Raw genomic sequence first — 22,838 nt, forward strand, 5'->3', positions numbered from 1 at the left:
TACACCCTACTACGGATTCTGCCTTTTTCATCCCACCAAAGCATGCTAAACTGCTGTGTGGAAAGATCATGGGTTTTAGAACTCAACAGGCTTGGGGACAAGCCCCATTTCTATCGCTTGCTAGTACATGCTCTTTTAAACTTAATATCACGAGCATCTGTTTCCTTGTCTAAACAGCGCAACAGTTTTGTAGGGATAGTTTAAGAATTAGTGATACTGTATAAAGATAGTGGTCCTCTGATGGAAGCTCTTAAAGAACCAAGGAAAGGTAGAATGAAGATGGATTGACATGTCATTCTTGTCCCTTCCAAATAGAGTTTGTGTGTGCTAGGCCTGAAGAATGTGAAAGCAGGCGATGGTTCACGAGAGAGCAGTGAGTCTTCTCTGAGAAAGGAGTCCTTGGCCATGGCTTCACCTCCCTAGTGACTAACTCATCTGGGCAAGGGAAGCGAAGCCTGAAATGTTCGGATTGCTGTGAGGGGAAGTCAGCCCGACAGGCTGAGTTGCCTTTCTTGTCCTTGGCATTGTAACAGTGCACGGTCTTCTGTTGTTCCTGGAACCACTCAAGCATATAATGAATGGAGTACCAGTGATTGGAAACGGTCGGCCCTCGATGATATTTCCGCAAGTTGTTTTCCTTCTACAACTTGGTAATGGATTTTTCTAACTTTAACAGGATGGTTGAAGTGTCTCATGATTTTATATGCTGTTGCCCTCTCTGGAGCCAGCTCTGTCCCGTTATCATGTCATTTTTTTTTTAACACCAAAAATCAACATCTCTCCAAAATCTGAACTGTTTTCCTTGGAAGGTTACATGATCCTAAGCAAACAAACAAACTGAAGAACCATTCTGGTTTTTCTAAAGAAATTTGAACTTTTTTTTTCTCTCTCTCTCTCTCTCTCTCTTTTTTAATGAGTTAAGTTTTTGGATCTGTGGATTAGGTTCACTGAATTCTGCAGAGGTCAGGGGAGAGTAAGGAATGTTTGACAGTCTTTGTGCAGGAGGGAAATGGAGCCCTGGGAGGCTGACCCATTGCTGTGTACCAACACCTGGTGGGCCAATTGCAGCGGAAGGCAGAGGTCCAGGTTGTGAATATGAAAGAGTAAAGCACTGGGAAGACAGGCTAGCCAGACATACGTGGGTTAAAATTGCAGCCTGACTACTAACTAGGTGGATGAACTTGCACGAAATTCTTAAAAGTGATGAGCTTCAATTTTCATGTCTTTGTAGCATTGTGAGGATTAGCATGTAGTGCTTATTGAGTGCTTATTATATGTTGGCCACTATTCTAAGCATTTTGATTGTAATATTCCAATTAATTTTTACAAAAATCCTTTGAAGTGTGAAGCAAATATTATTATTTAGATTATAAAGATGAGGGAACTAAGAGAAAAGACACCTGGCTATAGGTAACAAAGTTAGTGATGACAAAGTTAGAATTTTCACATAGGCCATTTGACCTGAAAGTCCATATTCTTAACTACTAGGATATAATTAGGTCACTTGACATATTGCCTGGCATATAATTAACATTTAATAAATGGGAGAATGCGATCTATATGTATATATTATTTACATATTTCAATATATGTCATTTATATTCAAGGTTTGTTTTTAGCAGTTTGAACAACAATCAGTAAACTTGGCTTAAAAACATTGACTCAGGGGCACCTGGGTGGCTCAGTCGTTAAGTGTCTGCCTTCGGCTCAGATCATGGTCCCAGGGTCCTGGGATCGAGCCCCACATTGGGCTCCCTGCAGGAAGCCTGCTTCTCCCTCTCCCACTCCCCCTGCTTGTGTTCCCTCTCTCACTATGTCTCTCTCTGTCAAATACATAAATAAGATCTTTAAGAAAAACATTGACTCAGTTTGAAAATTTCTTGTTGGAGCTTTAAAGCTGGCACACTGGTCACTGGTCACTGATTTAGGAAGATCTACTCCCCCTTCAGTATAAATTCAGAGTTGACCACCAATGCTCTAGAGTTGGTTCCAACATTGAATAGGGGTCTTTTCCCCCTCTGTTCCTAAGGACATGATTTTCTTTTATAGAAAGGGAAAATTAAACAAATTTATTTTTCATTTTTAATCTTATTCTGTTATCTTTAGCTTTGCTATAAATTGATATGATCTTATGATTCTTTTTTCTTAATGTATTTTGATTCCTATTTTTCCAATCCAACAGTTGACTTTTCAGCAGTTGAGTTTCTGTGCTCTAGATGCCATGAGGACACAATTCTAATTCAATGGCTACACAGTAGGAGACAGGGTCCTTTCTTCCATTACACTTGACACAAACCAATACATGCCTTCATCATTTCACACAAAGTCCCCGTGCAGTCCATTGTGAATGTCAAACTGTACAGTTAACTATAAGCTCGTCTACATGTCATCTTTCTATAAACCCCATGCTGCTTACTCCTTATGTCCAGCCAGTTGTGTAAAGAAAAATGTATTTGAAAGCTTCAATATGGAATTTAAAGGATTGAATCAACTAGCTTTATTTTCAGATTTCAATTCAAGACAATTTCATTTTTTTTCTTTTGAACACCTTAAAATGTTCTTTGATTTTCAACAATATCTTCTAACATGCACATCTTCCTCTAGCCTCCCGCTGTTCCTCTTTCTAGATCCCCAGTCTTGCAATTGTCCTTCTACACTCACACACCTGGGACATGTCCTCACCGCTGACCTCTCATCAATCTACCTTCCAATTGACCATCTCCAAAAATATTTCTGCTGACAAACTTCGCCCTGTGGTAATTCTTTGTATCATAAATATAGACTAAGTCTTCAAGGAGTTATTGATTATATACAGAGAGATGGTTTGTGAATTCTTGGACAAGCGTGTATGTAGATATTGATGACATGACATCACAGAAGTGTGTGAGCACGGTGTACTCTCAAGTCCTGACATTGCTACTCAGCTTGGGTTCTGTTTTTACATGAGTTGAAAAGTTGCTTTACAAACATCTGTACATGTTTCATATGTGTTTGTTTAGTTTCTCATGTTACCTTGTTTTGAGGAAGGAAATTTGAGTTTTAATTTTTTTCCATTTAATCCTGTCATCTGGTCTCCTCTAAAGTTCCTACTTAAATGTTTTCTGAGTTAATAAAACCATGTCAACAGTTCTTTATTCTTAAGTCAAATTCCTTATCATCCCTCGTAGTTATTTAAATTTTTTTAAATCTGATTTTTATTTTGCTTTTTCTACCCTATTTAATCCTTAATTAATGCCTGTGTATATAACCTATTTCAGGATCATATTTTTTTTAATAATTGTGTTTTTTTGTAAGTGCTTAATAAACCAACTAACTAATCAACCAACAAACAAATAAGTAAATAAAGAGTAATAAATTGACTGACTAAAAAGGGCCTTTGGGTAAGCAAAACCCAATTCTATTTTGGTATTCTTGAATGAGTTCACATGAGAAATTTAGATCCATGCAGTACATAAACTGAGTTTAGCAACCAAAGCCTGACATTCTGGCAATTTCACCAGACTTGTAAAAGCTGTTATTTTTGACTAACGAAATGAAATTTGCATTGATTACCTAAACAGACTGACATTCATTTGCGTGAATAAAAATCACATTGCTGTGATTTTTTAGATAAATCTACAGCAAGCACATGAGCCAAATAACATGTTCATTGGAAAATAATTTCTGTGTGAAATTAATAAGTTCTTTTCCTCTTTTCAACATGGGCAATAGGAACTTTTTGGTTTTGCTTAAGTATTATCTATTCCAGCTTATACATTGTTTACTTTTCTTAATGGAATAATAACACCATGGCACGAATGCATTCTTTCCATGTGAGATAATTGCATAAATTAAGTTAGTCCAATACTTACACCTCGCCTGAGTTCAAAACAGTTTTTTTAATGTTTTGATTATAAGCAAGTAAATGAGCATATGTCCAATTACATTTTGGGTGCAATAGCTTTAGCCACCACATTTTGGCATTTTATTTTATTAGCTAAAAATTCACATATGGTTTCCATGTCTCCAAGCTGTCTTTAAGGATATAAGAATTGTATAACTTAACATTGTTTTCTTCCCTTCTCCCTCCACAGCCCCCTCCCTATTTCTCACATATGCTCCCTCACTGAGGTACCTCTTTTCGTTTTAAGGATTATATGTGCAAATTGTGAAAACTGAAAAGTTTGCTGGTGCTTTGAAGGAATGATGAAAGAAATGCTTCCCACCCTAAAATTTTTACCTACGAAAAGAATCTGAAATGAATGCCACAATGTTTACTATAGAAACAGCAATATTAGTACACAAATACGTAAGGCTTACAATGATCGTTATTTAGCTGCTTCCTTCTTATGGGCTTACTACAATCCCTTCCCTCTTCAGAACCCTCCCCAGCAGCATTGGAATGGGGAAGGGGGAAGCTAACTGAACATCTTAAAGAGGGAAATGTATAAGACATAGCCAACCTAGTGAAGGACAGGGATAAGGGAACACAAAGAAACATACTCAACCCCTTGTGGTTTCAACATTCCTCCCCATGTATCTGTGTTGCTGATACAGTTAATGGTTTGGAAAACTGCAAGACTTGCATATTTGGGCCAAGAGTTAAAGACAACTTTTCTAAACAACCGACTAAAATTTGGTTACTTTTTAAGGCTGTTACTCTAGCATTTCAAGAGCCTTGGGGTAAATCAAATTTCTTTCTTTCAGTTTCCTTGCTTATATATTAGAAATGCTATTTCCAATTTCTGAAGAAAGTGGGAATTTTGAATATATTGTTGATTTACAAAGATTTCTGAAACCTCATATACTTGCAGAACTAAATCAATATTAGACACTCTACAAGCTCAATATATATTTAATTAAAAAAGAAAAACAGTAAGATCCTGAAATAGTCAACTATGTTAAATATTGAACTAGGCACACTATAACAGTAGAACAGACCCCTGGTTTTCAAAAGTTTAACGTTAAAAGTTTCCACTATTTGCAGGCAACCTTTAAGAACCAGAACATGGAATGTTTCATCTTCCTTCCCACTCCCTAAAAGGAACAGATTTGATGGGTGTAGTGTGCAGTTGAGATGACAAAAGGGTTTGAGCTTCACTGGTCACCCAGTACCTACTTGTCCAGCTGATTTTCTTCTCTCACATTTATAGGTAAAAATGTTTTTTCAGGTGATAGAAAATCTTTGTTTCTTTTGTGGAAAATAGATCGCAAAAGAAAGCCAACTGCTTAATAAATGGCTTTAGTCTTTTATTTATAAAATTATTTTTTTTAAGATTTTATTTATATATTTGACAGAGAGAGTGAGAAAGCACAAGCAGGGGGAGCTGCAGAGGGAGAGGGAGAAGCAGGCTACCCACCGAGCAGGGAGCCCGATGTGGGACTCGATCCCAGGACCCTGAAATCAGGACCTGAGCCAAAGGCAGATGCTTAACTGAGCCACTCAGGCACCCCTCTTTATAAAATTATTAACAATCTGAAGGGTTTTTTTTTTTTCAATCACAATCTTTTGCATTTGAGTTGTGGGACATATTCCAATAATGGTATTTAGAATTTGGGCCTACCAAATTCTATATTTTGAGGCATCCTGACTTTTTGGAAGTCAGTTTTGCAACAAATTGCCAATCAAAGTTAGGGTGTTACGTATTTGTAGTTGAATCAGAAATTTCAAGTTCCTTTTAATCTGGCAGAAATGTGTTTAAGACTGATTGTTCAATTGCAGTGTCCAGAACCTAACATTAATAGTACTCAACATAGAGGATATATCTATTTTACAGAAGCCTAGTGACTTAACTGCTTTTATATCACATGATATAAAACTCACAGAAACTATGATGCTCTCAGATTGTGGTTAAGACATAAACTATTTCTAAGCTGGCTAATCTTTATATCATCATTCCTTTTAATGCTATTTAGAGAGAAAATACACAACCTCATATGAATGTTGTCAGGAACGGTGATTATCATAATAATAATAGAAATAGCAGACACCATTTATGAAACACCTACCCTACCTGGTACTATGCTAAATGCATTTACATACATTATCTAGTTTAATGTGCCAAAAATAACCTTATCCCATGGTGTACATGAGAAAACAGAAGCTTAGAGAAATTGCCACTAATTTCCTCTGAGCCATACTACCCACAAAACCAAAGTTTTAGCCCAAATCCTTCTGTCCATGAAGGGGTTAATAGATTTCTTTAACAGCACAAATTGTATGGTAGTACTACACTTTTAATATTGAAAGCACTTGATTAAGAAATTATGTGAATTTGAAATTTTGAAGAATTTTATTGAAAAGCACTTTAAAAAGAAGCACCATTTTTCATTAAAATATTTGTAATAAATAATATATCTGAAGTACAAAATTCAAAAGTTATGAAAGATCATACAGTAAAAAGGAAATCTGTACTCTTACCTAGAATTTTATATTTTCCTCCTAAGAGGAAGCTAAAACCCCTGTTTCTTATTCCTCCTCATACATATATGTGTGCACAAATGTGTGTGCATGCTTGTCTGGACACGCGCACACACACACACACACACATTTTTCTTACCCAATCTCCAACAGTCTCTCTTTCCTTATAATGGAAGCTCATTCTGTTCTGGGTAAATATGTGCCCAGCTAAAACACAATATTTCCAAGATGTCTTGTGATTTGAGCGGCTATTTAATAGAGTTCTGGCCAATGAAAGGAGGGCAGATGCTGGTAGGTCTTCGGGGCATGTTCTTTGGAAGGGTGTTGAATGTATAGTTCCACTTCTCTCTGCCTGAAATATCACTAAGATGTAAGAAAGGGGACAACCATCCACAATAAGTAAGTGGTAAGCCACACAGTGAAATTTTTTTTTAAAGATTTTATTTATTCATTTGAGAGAGAGAGCACACAAGCAGGGGGAGAGGCATAGGGAGAGGGAGAAGAAGGCTCCCCACTGAGCCAGCCAGGAGCCTGATGTGGGGCTCGATCCCAGGACCTGGAGACATGACCTGAGCCGAAGGCAGATGCCCGACCATCTGAGCCACCCATGCGGTCCCACACACAGTGAAAATTAATGAAAGAAAGCCTGGATGTTTGCAAGCATAAATTGTATCAGTGTGGTAGCACCAGATGGCTTTTGTGTGAGAAAAATAAAATACCTAATTTGTACTGCATCCTTTTAACAGCAGTATAATATTCTACTTTGTGGATATGGTATAATTTATGTCGTGCCTCCCACTAAAGTCCAGTTAGGTTGTTTTAATGTTCCCATGAAAGGCACTTCTGCAGTAACTAGCGAGGTAATGTCATTCTGTGCATGAACATGTAGATTTGTGCAATAAATTCTTGGAAGCAGAATTGCTTGTTCAAAGGGCTGCACACATTTAATAAGTTCGGGTATTGTCAAATTGCTTGCCATAAGAATTGTTCCAGTTTATTGACATCAGTTCATGAAAAAGCAGGTTTCAGGGGCGCCTGGGTGGCTCAGTCGTTAAGCGTCCGCCTTCGGCTCAGGTCATGATCCCAGGGTCCTGGGATCGAGCCCCGCATAGGGCTCCCTGCTCCGCGGGAAGCCTGCTTCTCCCTCTCCTGCTCCCCCGCTTATGTTCCCTCTCTCACTGTGTCTCTCTCTGTCAAATAAATAAATAAAATCATTAAAAAAAAAAAGAAAGAAAAAAGAAAAAGCAGGTTTCTCTACATTCTTACTAATGTGATAGAGCAAGCTTTGAGATTTTGTTTCCAAACTGAAAGGTAAAAAGCAGATCCCTATATAGTTTTAATTTAAATTTCCGTCATTGTAAATAAGGTTGGAAATCTTTTTATTTGTTAAATAGTCATTTATTTCCCCTTATCCACAGCCTCTGACTTAATTTGCCCCACTTTCATTGCATTCATTTTTACCTAATTATTCAAAAGAATACTCACATGTGAGAAAAACAATTTCTTTCTTTCTTTATTTTTAAAGATTTAATTATTTATTTATTTGAGAAAGAGAGTATGCGAGCTCATGGAGGGGCAGAGGGAGAAGGAGAGAAGCAGACTCCCTTCTGAGTGTGGACCCCCTGTCCCCCAACAAGGAGTTCTCCAGGCTTGATCTCACCACCTTGAGACCATGATCTGAGCCAAAATCAAGAGTCCCATGCTTAACTGCTGAGCCACCCAGGTGCCCCACAATTCCTTTATTTTTATATAATTTATAAATTCTTAGCTTTTAATCTGTATTTTACCTCTTAATTTTTTATTTAATCTATGCAGAATTCTTTTCCATTTATGCAGCTGAATTTGTCTTTTTCTTTTTTTAATGGCTTCTAGATTCACATCTGACTTGAAAAGGCCTTCTCCACTCGGATTATAAAAACATTTTCCTATGGACTTAAGTGTTTGACCCATTTTGGAATTCATTTTGATGTAGCATGTGAGGTAGGGATTCAACTTCACTTTCTCCTAGGTGTTTACCCAATTGTTCCAACATAGTTATTGGATAAACCCTTTCTCCTTACTAATTTGTAATGCCACCTTTGTATACCAAATGCATATCCATATCTGAGTCTATTTTTGGCCTTTTAGGTCTGTTCCATTAATCAATCTGTCTAGTCATGTGCCAGCATCACACTGTTTTAATTATTACAGCATTATAATGTGATTTAACATTGGGCGTGGTCTCTCGTTATTTTCATTTTTCTGAATGGTTCCTCCTCCTCTTGCTTGTTTATCTTTCCACATGAACTTTAGAAACAGCTTGGCTGCTTCCAAAAATTATTCTTTTCTTATGAATTTAACATGAAAGTTACAAATTAATTAAGGAACAATATTCAAGATACTGTATCTCCCTCTTCGAAAGCATTACACACATTTCCACTTATTTAAATCTCATTTTGTTTCCTCAGTAGCATCTTATGATTTTTTTCTTTTTTTTTTTTAAATATTTTATTTATTTATTTGACAGAGAGAGATACAGCGAGAGAGGGAACACAAGCAGGGGGAGTGGGAGAGGGAGAAGCAGGCTTCCCGCAGAGCAGGGAGCCCGACGCGGGGCTCGATCCCAGGACCCTGGGATCATGACCTGAGCCGAAGGCAGCCGCTTAACTGACTGAGCCACCCAGGCGCCCTTATGATTTTTTTCTTACAGATCTTATGCATCTCCTGTTAATTTATTCTTCTATATGTCACTTTGGGTTGCTATTGTTGGTATTGTAAACGGAGTGTCCATTTTCTCTTTTACCATGCCACTGCAGCTGTCTAGCATGATTTCAGAATAGTAACATTTCCTCAACAAGCTTAACAAATGCATTTATTGCTTGTGAAGCTGTTTCATTCATTTTCCTAAATTTTTTAAAAGATTTTTATTTATTTATTTGGCAGAGAGAGAGACAGAGAGCACAAGCAGGGGGAGAGGTAGAGGGAGAGCGAGAAGCAGGGAGCCTGATGGGGGGCTCTATCCCAAGACCCCAGGATCTTGACCTGAGTCAAAGGCAGATGCTTAACTGAATGGGCCACCTAGGTGCCCCCATGTTCTTAAATTTTTTAAATAAACATATGATTAACAAATAATGATAATATTTTTCCTTTCCAATTGTTAAGTTTATTATTGTTTCCTTTTTTTTCCAATTGCAGTGGCTTGAGTAGAAGTTCAAATTCAAATTAAGACTCTAATTTAATTACAAAAATATTAATATACTCTCCCAATTTTGCTCTCTTCCCCCCCACCCATCCTGAATGCTAGTAAATTTACCCTGACACAGCCTTCTTTTGGAAGAGCTTAACAATCCATAGCAAATGTATGTTAACTACAACTATTTTTTTGGTGGAAAACAAGGCAGTAAAGAAAGGTAAAAGTGGTGATGAGTTGAAAAACTATCTTGAAAACCAATGAAATTCGTAAATAATGAAAATATTTATAAGCCTTAGCTAACAATTCCACCTTTTTAAATATATTCATAGCAATAAAATTCAATGCAAAGAATAGCATTGCCTTGGAGTTTAGTGGAAAAAAAAATCCATTTGGAAAATTCCACACCCTAATCAAAATAAATGTTCACATTTCATAGTGCTTTATAAATATGTTCAGTATTTTTTTTACTGGAATCAAACTTCAATTATTTAATAGGGGATGTCTTACATCTAAGGAACTGGAAAGTTTAAGATGACTAGATAACTTTCTGAAATTAGTGGACTTTCAATAGAATGGTCAAATGTTTAAGCCTCTCCATTATTTGTTGTATTCCGCGTTTGATTTTCATGAGAAACAGACAAACAGATAAAAGAAATCATCACATCAGAAAAATAGAACATGTGAAATAATGAACTAGATGAGATCAAAGATGATAAAGTCAGTTTACTGAGATGAATAGTTTACCTATTTCAAATGTTGATCTCAAAACTAATTTCATAGCAAATTCTTTCCTTAAAAAAAAAGAAAGAAAGAAACATGTCATGGCCAATAACTGCTGAAAAACTGTGGAGACTGGCACTTCCAAATGCTTGGCAGATTATTAAGCCAATTTTTATTGAGTCCACTCTAGTTGTTGGAGGGTCTGTGATTCCCAACTGTTTCACATCAGAGAATGAAAACAAGTAGGGCCCAGCCAAGACCACATTGGTGACTGCCAGCCCCTTTATATGCCAAACATGAAAGCAACAAGTCCAGATGCTTTGATCCTTGCATTTTTGGACTTAGCCCAAAGTTATAGAAAAAAGCACAACTCATGTTAGGACAACATACATTATAAGTAGAAATCAATCAATAGCACTGTGACCTTCAAACTCAGTAAATGTTTGGAGTTAGTTTCAGAGCATGTAATCTAAATTGGGGATTGGAAGTTGGAACCGGTCCTAAACTAACAAAAAAAAATGTATATTTTTTAAAAAATAGAGATTAAAGGAAGCAACAGATGAAGTTTTAATTTATATGTGTATGTGTGTGTGTGTGTGTGGATTTGGATATATTTATACATATATACTCATTGAGGAATGTATTCTATTTTAAAAGGCCCTAAATGGTATGGAAAAGAAAGCCACCACCACAATGAAAACCTCTTTTCCTGCATATAATTAAAAGAGAAACTACACTGTGGCAGGAAAATATATTGGAAGGAAATTATGAGCTTTCTCCCAATTTAGGGTAAGAGAATAATGAGATAATTTAAAAGGTGAGTCACTTGGTTGCTAGGACACTGTCCTGACTTGCGGCAGAGCTCCAGCCTGCCAACTTATGAAACAATTGGCCCTGGTCTTGGCAGGGTTGCAGGTCTAAATTCCCCAACACAGGTATATTGAACAACTGGCAATGGTAAAGCTGAGCTGAAGAGCTGACGGTCAATCTGAATTTGGGCACAAGTAAAAACTGTAGCTTCAACCCTAGTATTTTAAATCACTGCCTGTGGCCAGGGTAGTTACTTGAAAAAATCTTCTGGGACAGAAGAAATAACAGTGAAAAATCGCTTCATTTAGAGGGGTGGGATCTGGCACCAAGAAATAATTAAAAGTAATTTTGCATCTTTTATTTTTTTTAACTTTACAGTAATGATTTGATTGTATTGTCGCACGAGTTCTGTCTAGACGACATTGTGCTAAAACCTCACCATTTTGTATTGTAAAGCTTTAGAATTGTTCCTGGCACCAAACAGGCTGTTCTAGCACAAAAGCTAATTTGCAGTAATGCTGATAACGTTCAAGAACCTATCATTAGGATTTCTTTCTCTTTTTTCCACGTTTTTAAGCACACCCTTTCTTTGTCAGAAAAGTAAATTAGTGGTGGTGATAATACTTTGCAATCTCTACCAACATGTCAGAAAGGCAATGTACAGATGGTCTAACATTTTCAAAACCTTCCAGGAACTGGCTTCTCCAGTTCCTGGAAGATCTGGTCTCAGGCTGCAAAAACAACTTTTTTTCTTTTCATGCAGTATGAACTTACTCAAAATGCCTCAGAGCATCTCGAAGAGAGCTGGGTCAGGGAGGATGATCAAGCCATCGGTTTGACTGTGTTATCTGGATGTGTTCTGGATGTCGACATGCACAAGGCAGGGCCTATTACAGTATCCAAATAAAATAAAAGTTAAGGCACGAGATCAGATGGTGGTCTGTTTGTAAATGAACCCATTTACCCAAGTCTGTGAACAGTCTGACTCAAAACTTAGAAATATTGACAACACCATGGAATCCATCTTTTGCACTGAGATTTTAGTCGTTGCTGGTTATTTCTTACAATGATTAATGCTCATATGTTTATATATATGCATTCAACAATTAATGCTCATGTCTTTATATATGTAATACATCCTCTCAGAAGAAATCTTCTTTTACTCTGAAGCAAATATCAACTAGGTATATTTCTAAATAGATGTATGAATGGTGAGTTGAAAAAAGTATACATCTATTCATTTATCCACTCATTCTTTGTTGAGCCCTTATAACTCATGAAAGACTTTGTTGGATGCTGAAGGGGGTTTTAAAAAGTGGAAAAGAGTATGCTACGGTAGAAGGGTCACTGGCTTTGAAGTAAAAATATTTAGTTGTATCCTGGCTTCATTTATCAAGGATATGACCTTGAAGAAATCACTTATTCTCCTTGTACTTCAATTTCATCATTTTGAAAATCGAAATAAGGCCACTATTCTGCCCTACTCTGGTTTTGAGGATATGAAAGACAATATTAAATAGATGATAATCCTTTGTAAATTATAGGCATGAGGCCAACATAGGTTTTATAAGGGGAGGATGTTTTTCCTATTCCAAAGGAGCTTCTCATCTATTTCTGGAGACAAAGTATCTTTACATAAAATGATTTGGCACTAATTAAAGGAAGTTTTTTAATTAGCCATGATGATTAACAAAAAAGTAACTGCTTTAATAGTTGATTTTCAGCAGACTGGGATAGGAAGAAGAGCCTTCGAAATTTGAGACTTGAGATGACCCCAAAGGATGGGTACAATTGCACTGAGCCAAGAAAAAGAGAAAATACACATAGTTAGTGAACCACGATATGAAAGTACAAATATACAGCAAATATTCATTTGGCTGATCATTTATTCACTCAAAAACATTTGTTTAGTGTGAAGGGAACAGTTTGGCTGAAATTCTTTTGGAGAAGGTCAGAGAGAAAATGTAGAGCTTCTGCTTCTTTCTGATATGCTATAAATAATTGTAAAAGCTGAGGCAACTGTGTCCTATTAGAGATGGGACAAGTAAAAGATGTATATCTGAGAGGAGAGAATATAAGACAGGCTAACAGGAAATCTCTGTTCCAATTTCTCCAGCCCTAGCTTGCCAAGTGGGGAAGTGACACTCAGGCCAAAATACAGTGATATATTTTTGGAACAATTCCTGGCTTAGTCCTGGTTTGGAATAACCATGGAGGGGTATTTTGGATAGTGTATCTGGTCTACTTTGTGTTGGCACCTCTTATGTTGTTCTGAAGCTAGGTGAGCCACTCTGTCTTGTCAGAATGCAGGCAACTCTGGATGCCAGGCAGATGGCCAGGAACACCAAGAAAGGCCTGAAGGAGGGTCAGAGGTGGAGGACGAAAAAAGGAGAGCATTCACTCCCATTTCCAGCTGGAGTATGTACAAGAAGTGCTGGTAATATATGCCCTAGATCTACAGTCCAACAAAGAGTCTAAATGAAACACAGTGGGTTGCATCCAGTGACTGGGTTGGCCATGAACTTCCTGGATGGGTTCATTGAAGTGACAAGAAGTGACAGGGACAAAAAAGATACGTAATGTAAATAAAACAAAACAAAACAAGAAAAACAAACAAATGCAGCCTCAGAATGAAACCTATCTGGAGACATGTAATGATCTGTCGTCTCAACTCTGCCATGGTATCTCCTCTTTTTCTTCTTCCTTTCTCTGCCTCCACTTTCTCCTGCAAAATTCTTCGTCTTCTTCTTTTCTCTCTTACCTTTTTTGATTTCTGTTTTTAGCAACCAGTTCTCTGACAGAATTTCAAGGTTGGCATGGGATGTCAGAACCTCTTGCAAATTATTCTTACAAAAAATTTTTTAATTGAACAAGCTGAATATTTGGGAGTTTATATCAGGCATTTTAATAGTCTGGCAATGGTGAGCTACAGTAGATGAACCATTCCACGAAAAAAAAAGAAAAGAAAAACTGGACAACACACAAACATGCATATACACACAAATATATCTTTCTATCTCTCTCTAGGTAGATAGACGATAGATGATAGATAGATAAATTTTTGCATTTAGGAATTGGATAGCTATTAAGGCAATAAGGATAAAAAATTCAAAATTATTTCCAAGATGAAAGAAGTGCAAAAAAAAGGAAGTGCAGAGGGGTAAAAAGATGAGTCCAATGTCCTGGATGATTTTTCTCACTGTATACTGATCACAAGAAGCTAAAAGATGGAGAGGCTGAATAGACTGGAAAGAGTGGGTAGCAAAAATTGGAGTTTTAGGCTTACCAACAAGGAGTACTAGAAAAGATCTCTGGCTGTTAGTTGGGGCACCCCAGAGGACCACCTTTAGGTGTCGTGGTAAATTGGAATTAGATTGGTCTTGGCATGACTACTCATCTAATAGGATTAAAATGACCTGTTCCTACCTTAACTGCCTGCAAGATCATATGACCCAAAAATAAGGGGGGAAAAAAAAGACAAGAGGAATAAACTCCAAAAAAATCCAGATATAATAGTTATCAAGCACAAACTTTAAAATAACCATAATTAATACATTCAAAAAATTATACGATACAATAAGAGAATTTCATCATAGAATTAAAAACCAAAAATAATAAATTATAAATTCTAGAAGTGAAAAATACAAAAATTGCAATTAAAACACAATAGAGGAGGTTAGTATCTAATTTGACACAGCTGAGATGGGGACTACTGAACTGGAAGACAGATCAGAAAAAGAAAATTATATCCAGACTAAAGCATGAAGAGAAAAAAGTATTAAAAAACAAAAAAAGAGGGGTGCCTGGGTGGCTCAATCAGTTTAGCCTCTGACTCTTGATTTTGGCTTAGGTCATGATCTCAGGTCGTGGGATCAAGCCCCATGTTGGGCTCTGCTCTCAGCACAGAGTTTCCTTGTTCCTCTTCCCCCATCCTCTCTCTCTCAAATAAATAAATAAAATCTTTTAAAAAAAAGAAGAGCAACAACAAAATCCAGAGACAGAAAATAACATAAAAGACATTTAAGACATGGTAGAGTGAGGAAATTATCATAGCTGTAATTGGAGTCCTAGAAAGGAAGAAAAGAGAATTTTCTAAATCCTAACAAAAATGTCTCTAAGCAGAGTCAAAAGTACTATGAACTCCAAACACAATAATTACAGAAAATACAACACGTAGGACCATCACAGTGAAACTTCAAAACAAAACACAGAGAACATTTTAAGGTAATCCAAATTAGCAACAATAGCACTGATGGCCAATGATGAAGGTTGGAAGCCAAAGGAATGGTATTTTCAAAGTGTAGTAACACTGTAACTACCAAAACTTGTGAAATGCAACAGCTAAAGCCCCACTTCGAAGAAAATACATACCCTCAATTACATATATTAAGAAAGAAGAAAGGTTGAAAAATTAATGTCTAAATGTCAACTCAAAAAGATTAATTAAAAAAAGAAAGTAGAAGAAATCATAATATAATAGCAGAAATTAATGAAATAGACACAAACATGCAACGGAGAAATTCAACAGAAGCAGAAATTATTTTTAAAAATAGTAATAAGAGTTAGTAATAATAAAACAACACTGATCAGTCAGGGGGGCATTAATTACCAATGTTGGGAATGAAAATGGTAAGTCATATAATAATTAATAGTAAGAAGAATAAAAGCATATGTCAATAAATGGACAAATGTCTAGAAAAGACTTCACACAATAGGGTTCTAAATTATTAGCTTGGCATTAAATTACCCTAAAGAATTGATTTAGATCACACTTTTTGTGGATCTAAAAGAAATTTCTTTTAGGACTATTCAGAATATAATTCTAGTCATTTCTTGCCCTTCATATTGACAAGGACAGGCCATTCGGACATCCTTGAACAGCTGTTGTACAGAATTATCCCTTATGGTTTGTTCTGAAATTATGTATGGGGAGTTTGTAGAGGGTGAGACCATAGATTGATAGAATAAATGAACTTTGGGTTGGATGATGACATGGTGAAGGAGAGGATAAAAAAGAGGGGAGCAAAGGTCCTACATCATCCCAACATTTCAAAGAATTGCTTAGCATATATGTCAGGTCTTTGCTGAAGTCCAGCAGGCCAAAGTGCTCCAGTTTCCCTCTCCATGTGTCTGAATATATTTTCAAAGAATGAAAATTTGGTGTGCAATATATTCCTTCCTGTCTCCTTGCAGTCTTCTTAATCTTCTCCCTTTTCTCTACTTCTTCCCTCTCTTTGTATGAAAGGCTTTCCCAACCTCTATCTTCAGCCATGTCTCCTCACATTAAACACAATCATTTTGCTATATCATTCATCATGAATGACCCTCAAATCTCTGGAAGTTTGGCTTTATTGAACTCAAGACACAGATCAAATCATAACACTCTCTCCTCATCCCAGTGACAAAGGACCTCGATCCATGACTCAGACGATTCTGACACTCAACTTCAAACTACCATTCAGGTTTTCACTGACATTGCCCCCTCCATCCCCAACTTACAACCAAAAAGCCCCACTGTCTTGTCTCAATGGCATCTGTGCCAGTCTAGGAACATTCTCTGTATGCTTCAGTTCACTCTCCCACTCTCATCTCCCAGAAATGCCTTGGAATTTCCCCTGGCTTGACCTCTTACCTTCTTACTCATCTTACAAGGTCTAGCTCAGATTCCATCTTATCTGAGAACACTTCTTGTATTACTACCCTATTCTCCCCTTCTCTACAGTCCCACAATATTTTCACCCTTGTTAGATGACTACTCACTCATACCATTTTTAGTTTTTATAACTGAGTTATTTAAATCACTTTTTCTACTGGATTATAATGGTGGGGACCATTTTTTAGTCACCACTGTTTTTCCTCAACTCTTAGGCCATAGTTTATACAATGTAATTAATGGAATCTTTTTGACTTTTAAGTTTTTACTCTGAACATTTGCTCATTTTGCTCATGCACATCCCTATGCCTAAACTGCCCCTCTTTCCTGGAAAAAATCCCGCTTATTCTTTAATATCTAACTCTTGTATCATTTCCATAATGAGTTGTCCCCATCACCACATAGAGTTAAGTTCATAATTCTATATGTAAAACATACTCTTTTGTTAGAACATCTAAGAAGTATTTCCCACAAAGATGTGCTCTATTTGGCACTAAGTTTGTGATGAAAATTGAATTGTATGTACATATGTTTAGTATCATCTTGAAGCATATTTTAAGGCACCTTTGACTACCTGGGATTTTTTATGTATTTAATTAATTTCGGCTAAATGTGGGGGGCACCTGGGTGGCTCAGTCGTTAAGCCTCTGCCTTCACTCAGGTCACGATCCCAGGGTCCTGGGATCCCCACATCAGGTTCCCTGCTCAGCGGGAAGCCTGCTTCTCCCTCCCCCACTCCCCCTGCTTGTGTTCCCTCTCTCGCTGTGTCTCTGTCAAATAAATAAATAAAATCTTTAAAAAAAATTTTTTTCAGCTAAATGTGGCAACCAGACTGCTAGAAAAATACATATTCCTATCAATATGAGTGTCCTAGAATAGAGTTTGAGGGCAGAGGCAGTTTCCATAAAACTGCAAGGTCAAAGGGAAGGTATAAAAGCATGGTGCCAAGAACCTCAATCAATGGTTCAGCAAGATTGCTTTAGCTCAAGGTTAACTGTGTTTTGGGGGTAACTCTGAGAGTGTATCAGACTTCTAATCTGATCCATGTGGTTACACCATGGGAACAGCACTCTACCAAAAAATTAAGAGTATATATGTAGAGTTCTCAAGAGATAAAACCCGACTTATTTAACCAAAGGCAGTATTCTTCAACCACAATGAATAATTCCCAACTCATTGAGCATTTTTGATCCAGGCATACATCCAATAGCTGGATGTGTATTTTCAGCAACTGAACAGTGTTCTGTAGCAGGCAGTTTTAGTATGATCTAGAATTTGTGCCGCTGTACTATAGTTTGATCTTGTCCTGGGCCACATTTCTAGATAGACAATGGTTTGAGATATTTGACTTAGTTGGTAGTTAAAAAAGAAAAAAAAAACAGCTGTCACTTTTATTAGAAATACATTTTAAAAGATAAGTTAAGTTGTTATATTTCATCCTCTACTGTTTTCTACAAAAACTAATAAACCTTGTTCGAAACACTGTGACAGAGCAAATAGGCATACAAAGAAAAATGCTAGTTTTTGCCATAAGAGAAGACACAGTTGAATTGGGAGGACAGAAAATATGCATGAAACTATAAATAACAGTAGGAAAAACAGAAAACTAAATATGTAGTTTGTAAAACTTTCTCTCATATGAGAAAAGATTTAGCAGATTGCTAGGCTGGGGAGCAGAGGTAATTATTCTCTGGGCAAGTTGCACGCATTCTTAGTCAAGAGGCCGAAACAATCAATATCAGACCAAGTATAAATCAAAGAAAGAATGCAATGTTCTTCATTTAATTTTCTCAGATAACAGGACTCATGAAACTTTTCAGTTGCTGGGTCACCTCAGGCACTATATGTTCATGTTGCATGTATATAATTTGGGTTCTCACCTTTCCTGACAGTTCTCACATAAGTTATTCTTTTAACTGGTTAAGTTTAATTCTGCCAAGGTGATCCCATAGGCAGATTTCAATAAAAGAATGTGTGTAAATTACCAGCAGTTTTAGGTTCTAAACTTTATTCCGGTGATAATTCTGCATTAATCAATGAAGTTGAATTTCAATGGGGAAAGATGAAATAGACTTCTTTATATTTATGGAAATAATTCTGGTTAGAAAGCTTATTACTCAGTCTAAGTAGGTAATGAGGTATGAATCATTTCAACATAAAATCGAAAATGTTCCTTTAAAACTGAAATAACTGAGTTCTTTTTCCTGTTTTCTTAAGATAGATCTTCAAAGCCAGATACATACCAAAATATGTGTCCAACATGAGTGTTTTTGATTGGAGAAATATCTCTAACAGAAATAGGGTGTACCAAGAATTTTTTAAGAAAGGTCATCTCCTTTCTTAAATTGATGTTTAGTTTTTTCCATAGCTAGCAATTTGGGATAAATCTGAAACATTCATTTAACATTTTTTAACCACATTGTCTGTGGACAGTTTCATTTATTCATAACTAAAGACACAATAAATCATCCAGTGTTTACTGACTGCCTGCTGTGTGCACAGCCCTAGGCTCTGTTTTATGTGAGATTAGAAAGAATGTATTTCTACCTTGAAGAGACTATGCTTCAATTGGGAAAACAACTGGCACACAGAAATGATAGCAACATTGATGAGACCAAATAGAATCAAACTCTTCAGAGTATGGAAAAGACCTTAGGTATGGTTTAAAAAAGAGAGAGAGAGAGAGAGGGAATTTTTGAGGGAACCCCAGAAACTGAACAAGCAGAGTTTGGTAGATGAAGAGTGTTACAAAGCCAAAGAGCAGACTGGCCTCCACCCAGAGTAACTCAGTGGTCCAAGCAGAAGGTGCTCTATGACCCAGCAACTCCAAGCACATGGCTTGCATGGCATCCCCAACACTCCACACAACTCCAATGGCTGCGTCTTTACAATGTGTTCTCAGCCCCTTGTACCATTTTCACAAGCCTTCCCTTCAGGTCTACTTCAGACCTCTTCCTTTGTGATTTCTGATCAATCCAGTTGCTTTCTTTCATGAACTCTTAATCTCCACCTTTCTTAATGCAGGACTATGGTTTATTCTACATTGTAGCTCTTGGTGTCTGGGACTAAGGTCCTCTCTTTTCTCCAATAACATCTTTACCAAAAATGATTCTACTTTATATCTTTGACAGAGCTTAATAAGGCCTACATACTCAAGAATTACTTACCAAATGAATGGATATGATATAAACAAATCAATAATACATGTGATAAATTACATAGTTGCCATTATACCCACCTAAGTGCTTCCTGACAAACCAGGTGAAATAGCACTCCAGGTTTTTGAGCAGAAAAAAAATCTGCATGCACATCACATATAAGAAAGAATACAACACAGTTTAGGGTATTCGTGGAGAGACTTTTATCCCAGCCATGAGGTGATAAAGGCAGGACCAGGTTCTTGGTGCTGGTAATAAGGAACAAGATGGATATATATGATTGGGTAGATACAGGACATGAAACAAGTAGATAAATAACTAGATAATTTTCTAATGTTTAAGTTCCATAAAAGTTTGGATAATGTCTTGTGTGCTATTGTAGATATTAAGCAGCAATTTGTACGTGAAAGAGGATCACCAGAAAGAGGATTACTAAACTCCAATCCCAATCTGGGTATTCACTCACTGTGTGATATTGAATTACTTGACATCTCTGATTCTCAATTTCCTCAACCATACAATAGGGATAGTAATGTTGAATTCTTTGGACTGCTGTGAAGAACCAAAAGAAAGTATAAAAACATGCCTACTGCAGTGTCTGGTACTTTAACTGGTTAAAAGTAATTATCACTGAAGAGTTTGCTGGATTTATGAACAGAAACATTAGAGTGAAGGTGGAAGGAAAAGAACAAAGACAGAACACAGAGAAGGAATGAACAGGCCACTGGAAAAGAATGAGAATAGTTCAGGGTTAGTAGACTCAATGGAGCCCCTCAACATCTTTTGATTGCTTTAAATTGTGGAAGAAGATCATACCAAAGAGATGAGCCTCTATGAAAAAGGGACTGGAAACAACAGAGATCATTGTTGTGATCATATAAAGCATACCACAAAAAGAACTGGACACATCTTTAGTTTGAACAATTCTTATTATGCTGTGTGATCATTAGGTATAAATAGTTTGCAGTTAGGATAAATGACTTAACTGAGCATTAGGTCGAGTTAGCTATGGAAAAGATTATGAATTAGGCTGAGGCCTTAGGTAACTGTAGTCACCTGAATGACAAGAGCATGGGGTGAAAAATAGCCATTGACATGGCATACCATTCACAAGAAGAGCATGTCTCTTACTCTCTGTACTCTCCCTTTGTTTTGAACTCTCAAACCTTAAGGAGTGAAGGGCAAGGAGCTTATGGAATGAAACCTTTTTGATTTCCTCCAGATATAGAAGCCAATTAAAAATGGCATTTATGCCCTAATATGCCAACAACAATTTTAGTAAAAGAAAATGCAGGTTAAATATTTCTGTACTATGTAATTATGCCCCAGAATACTTACTATCTATACTCCATGCTGCCTTCTTTGTACCTGCATGGTTTATACTGTGAAGGACAAATGCATGGCAGTAAAGCCAGCCTCCATCCCAATATGTGTCTGGACTCTTACTCCTGGACCTGAGCAATTTAGACTCTACATTATCAATCAGACTCAGTACTCCTTCTGTTGGAGCTAAACTCAGCCTTAGAATTCACCTCAATGCATTGCTCTAGCCAGTCAACCACAAATGGACTGGAATTAGTTTCTAAGTTAAAACCTATTTGTCATCCTTGGTTCAGATATTTATCTGCCTCAAGGCAGGCATCTGGATTACATGGTCTCTAAAATTCATGTCTAGTTCTATGAGTCTATAAAACTCTCAGTTCCAATAATCTAATTAGTAGAACAAGGTCATGATTATATAAGATGGAAACTCTTGAGAATTGAAGCCTTAAGGTAAATCAGGTTTAAGGAAATTTATGTCTATGGTTTTATGGATAAGTATATCTTTATTTTGGTATCCTTTAGATCCTTCTAGTTGTGCATGCACGTGTGTGTGTGTTTATAGAATTACTTCATATTTGAGTTTACCCATGTTGATAATTTTATCCTGTATTTACTCCCCTAATCATTTTTTATAACTTTTATTCTAATTGTTGCATGTTTCTGAACCAATTCATAATTTAGTCTGAAGTGTTCTAATCACTCCTTTTGGCATTACCTACCAGTTCTGAAATATGATGATGCTAAGACACTTTTTAAACCCTTAGCACTTCAAATAAGGATGGGCAGATTGCCTTGAAGGAGAGATACCTGGCTGTTCTCACCACACTGGATTTACTGCCAACAATTTGAGAAGAATAAATGTTTAAGCATCAAGTATTCCAGAATTAAAAACTAGTATAGAATTTTTCTACACCCTTGTATATTTTGGATTTTTTTTTCTTTTTTCTGATTTCCTTCCTCCCCTCCAGTGTCATCTCTCAAAGATTTCTGACCTTTTATTTCCCACAAAGGTTTCAAAGCTGTGGGTGTGATTCTATACTTCCATTCTTCTTGGATACTCCTTTCTCTCTCCACCCCGACCCCGACCCAAAGCATCATGGATTAGTATCTTTATTTTTCTTTCCCATTGAGTACAACAGTTCCCCCCAAATTGAAGTTTAAACAAATAAACTATATTATGTGGCTATTTCCCATTTCTCCCATGACACCAAAATAAACAGAGTAGAAACGCTAATGAAATAACTAGAGTAGAAGGTAATCTTTGGATTCTATAGAAGACATATGCATGACTTCAAGATTTTAACACTCTGTATTGAAGGACCTTTAGTAATTAATTAAACCCACCTAAATCATAGTATACAATCAAATGGTATTTCAGATCATTTTACCTTTTGCCATTTTTTTATCGCACACATTTATTGAATGGCATTAGAGAGTAGTATGAACAAATATTCTAGAGTGAGAGCGAACACGACATTTCAGGGGTTAATGGGCAGGTTAGCCCAGCTGGAGCAAGGTGCTTTAAAGAATTTTAAGGAGGAGTAATGGTAGGCATAAAGTCTAAAATCAACCAATCACCATAGAGTATCACAACTTCAAAAA

General features: G+C 36.7%; 2 long non-coding RNA genes across 2 annotated transcripts in view; one reads left to right on the plus strand and one right to left on the minus strand.

Annotated features, from left to right (window-relative positions):
• The window catches only part of LOC145717180 (uncharacterized), a 49,115-nt gene that overhangs the window by 20,338 nt on the left and 5,939 nt on the right, over positions 1-22,838 (plus strand). The window contains exon 2 of the long non-coding RNA XR_014140252.1: positions 8,273-8,380. This is a non-coding gene — a long non-coding RNA (uncharacterized LOC145717180). The remainder of the gene's footprint in view (positions 1-8,272; positions 8,381-22,838) is intronic.
• Positions 1-22,838, minus strand: part of LOC145717181 (uncharacterized) — a 29,667-nt gene that overhangs the window by 2,373 nt on the left and 4,456 nt on the right. Inside the window, exon 2 of the long non-coding RNA XR_014140253.1 lies at positions 11,877-11,989. This is a non-coding gene — a long non-coding RNA (uncharacterized LOC145717181). The remainder of the gene's footprint in view (positions 1-11,876; positions 11,990-22,838) is intronic.

This window comes from Leptonychotes weddellii, chromosome 1 (genome assembly GCF_054177405.1).
Source record: "Leptonychotes weddellii isolate Sample4059 chromosome 1, ASM5417740v2, whole genome shotgun sequence".
Lineage (NCBI taxonomy): Eukaryota > Metazoa > Chordata > Mammalia > Carnivora > Phocidae > Leptonychotes > Leptonychotes weddellii.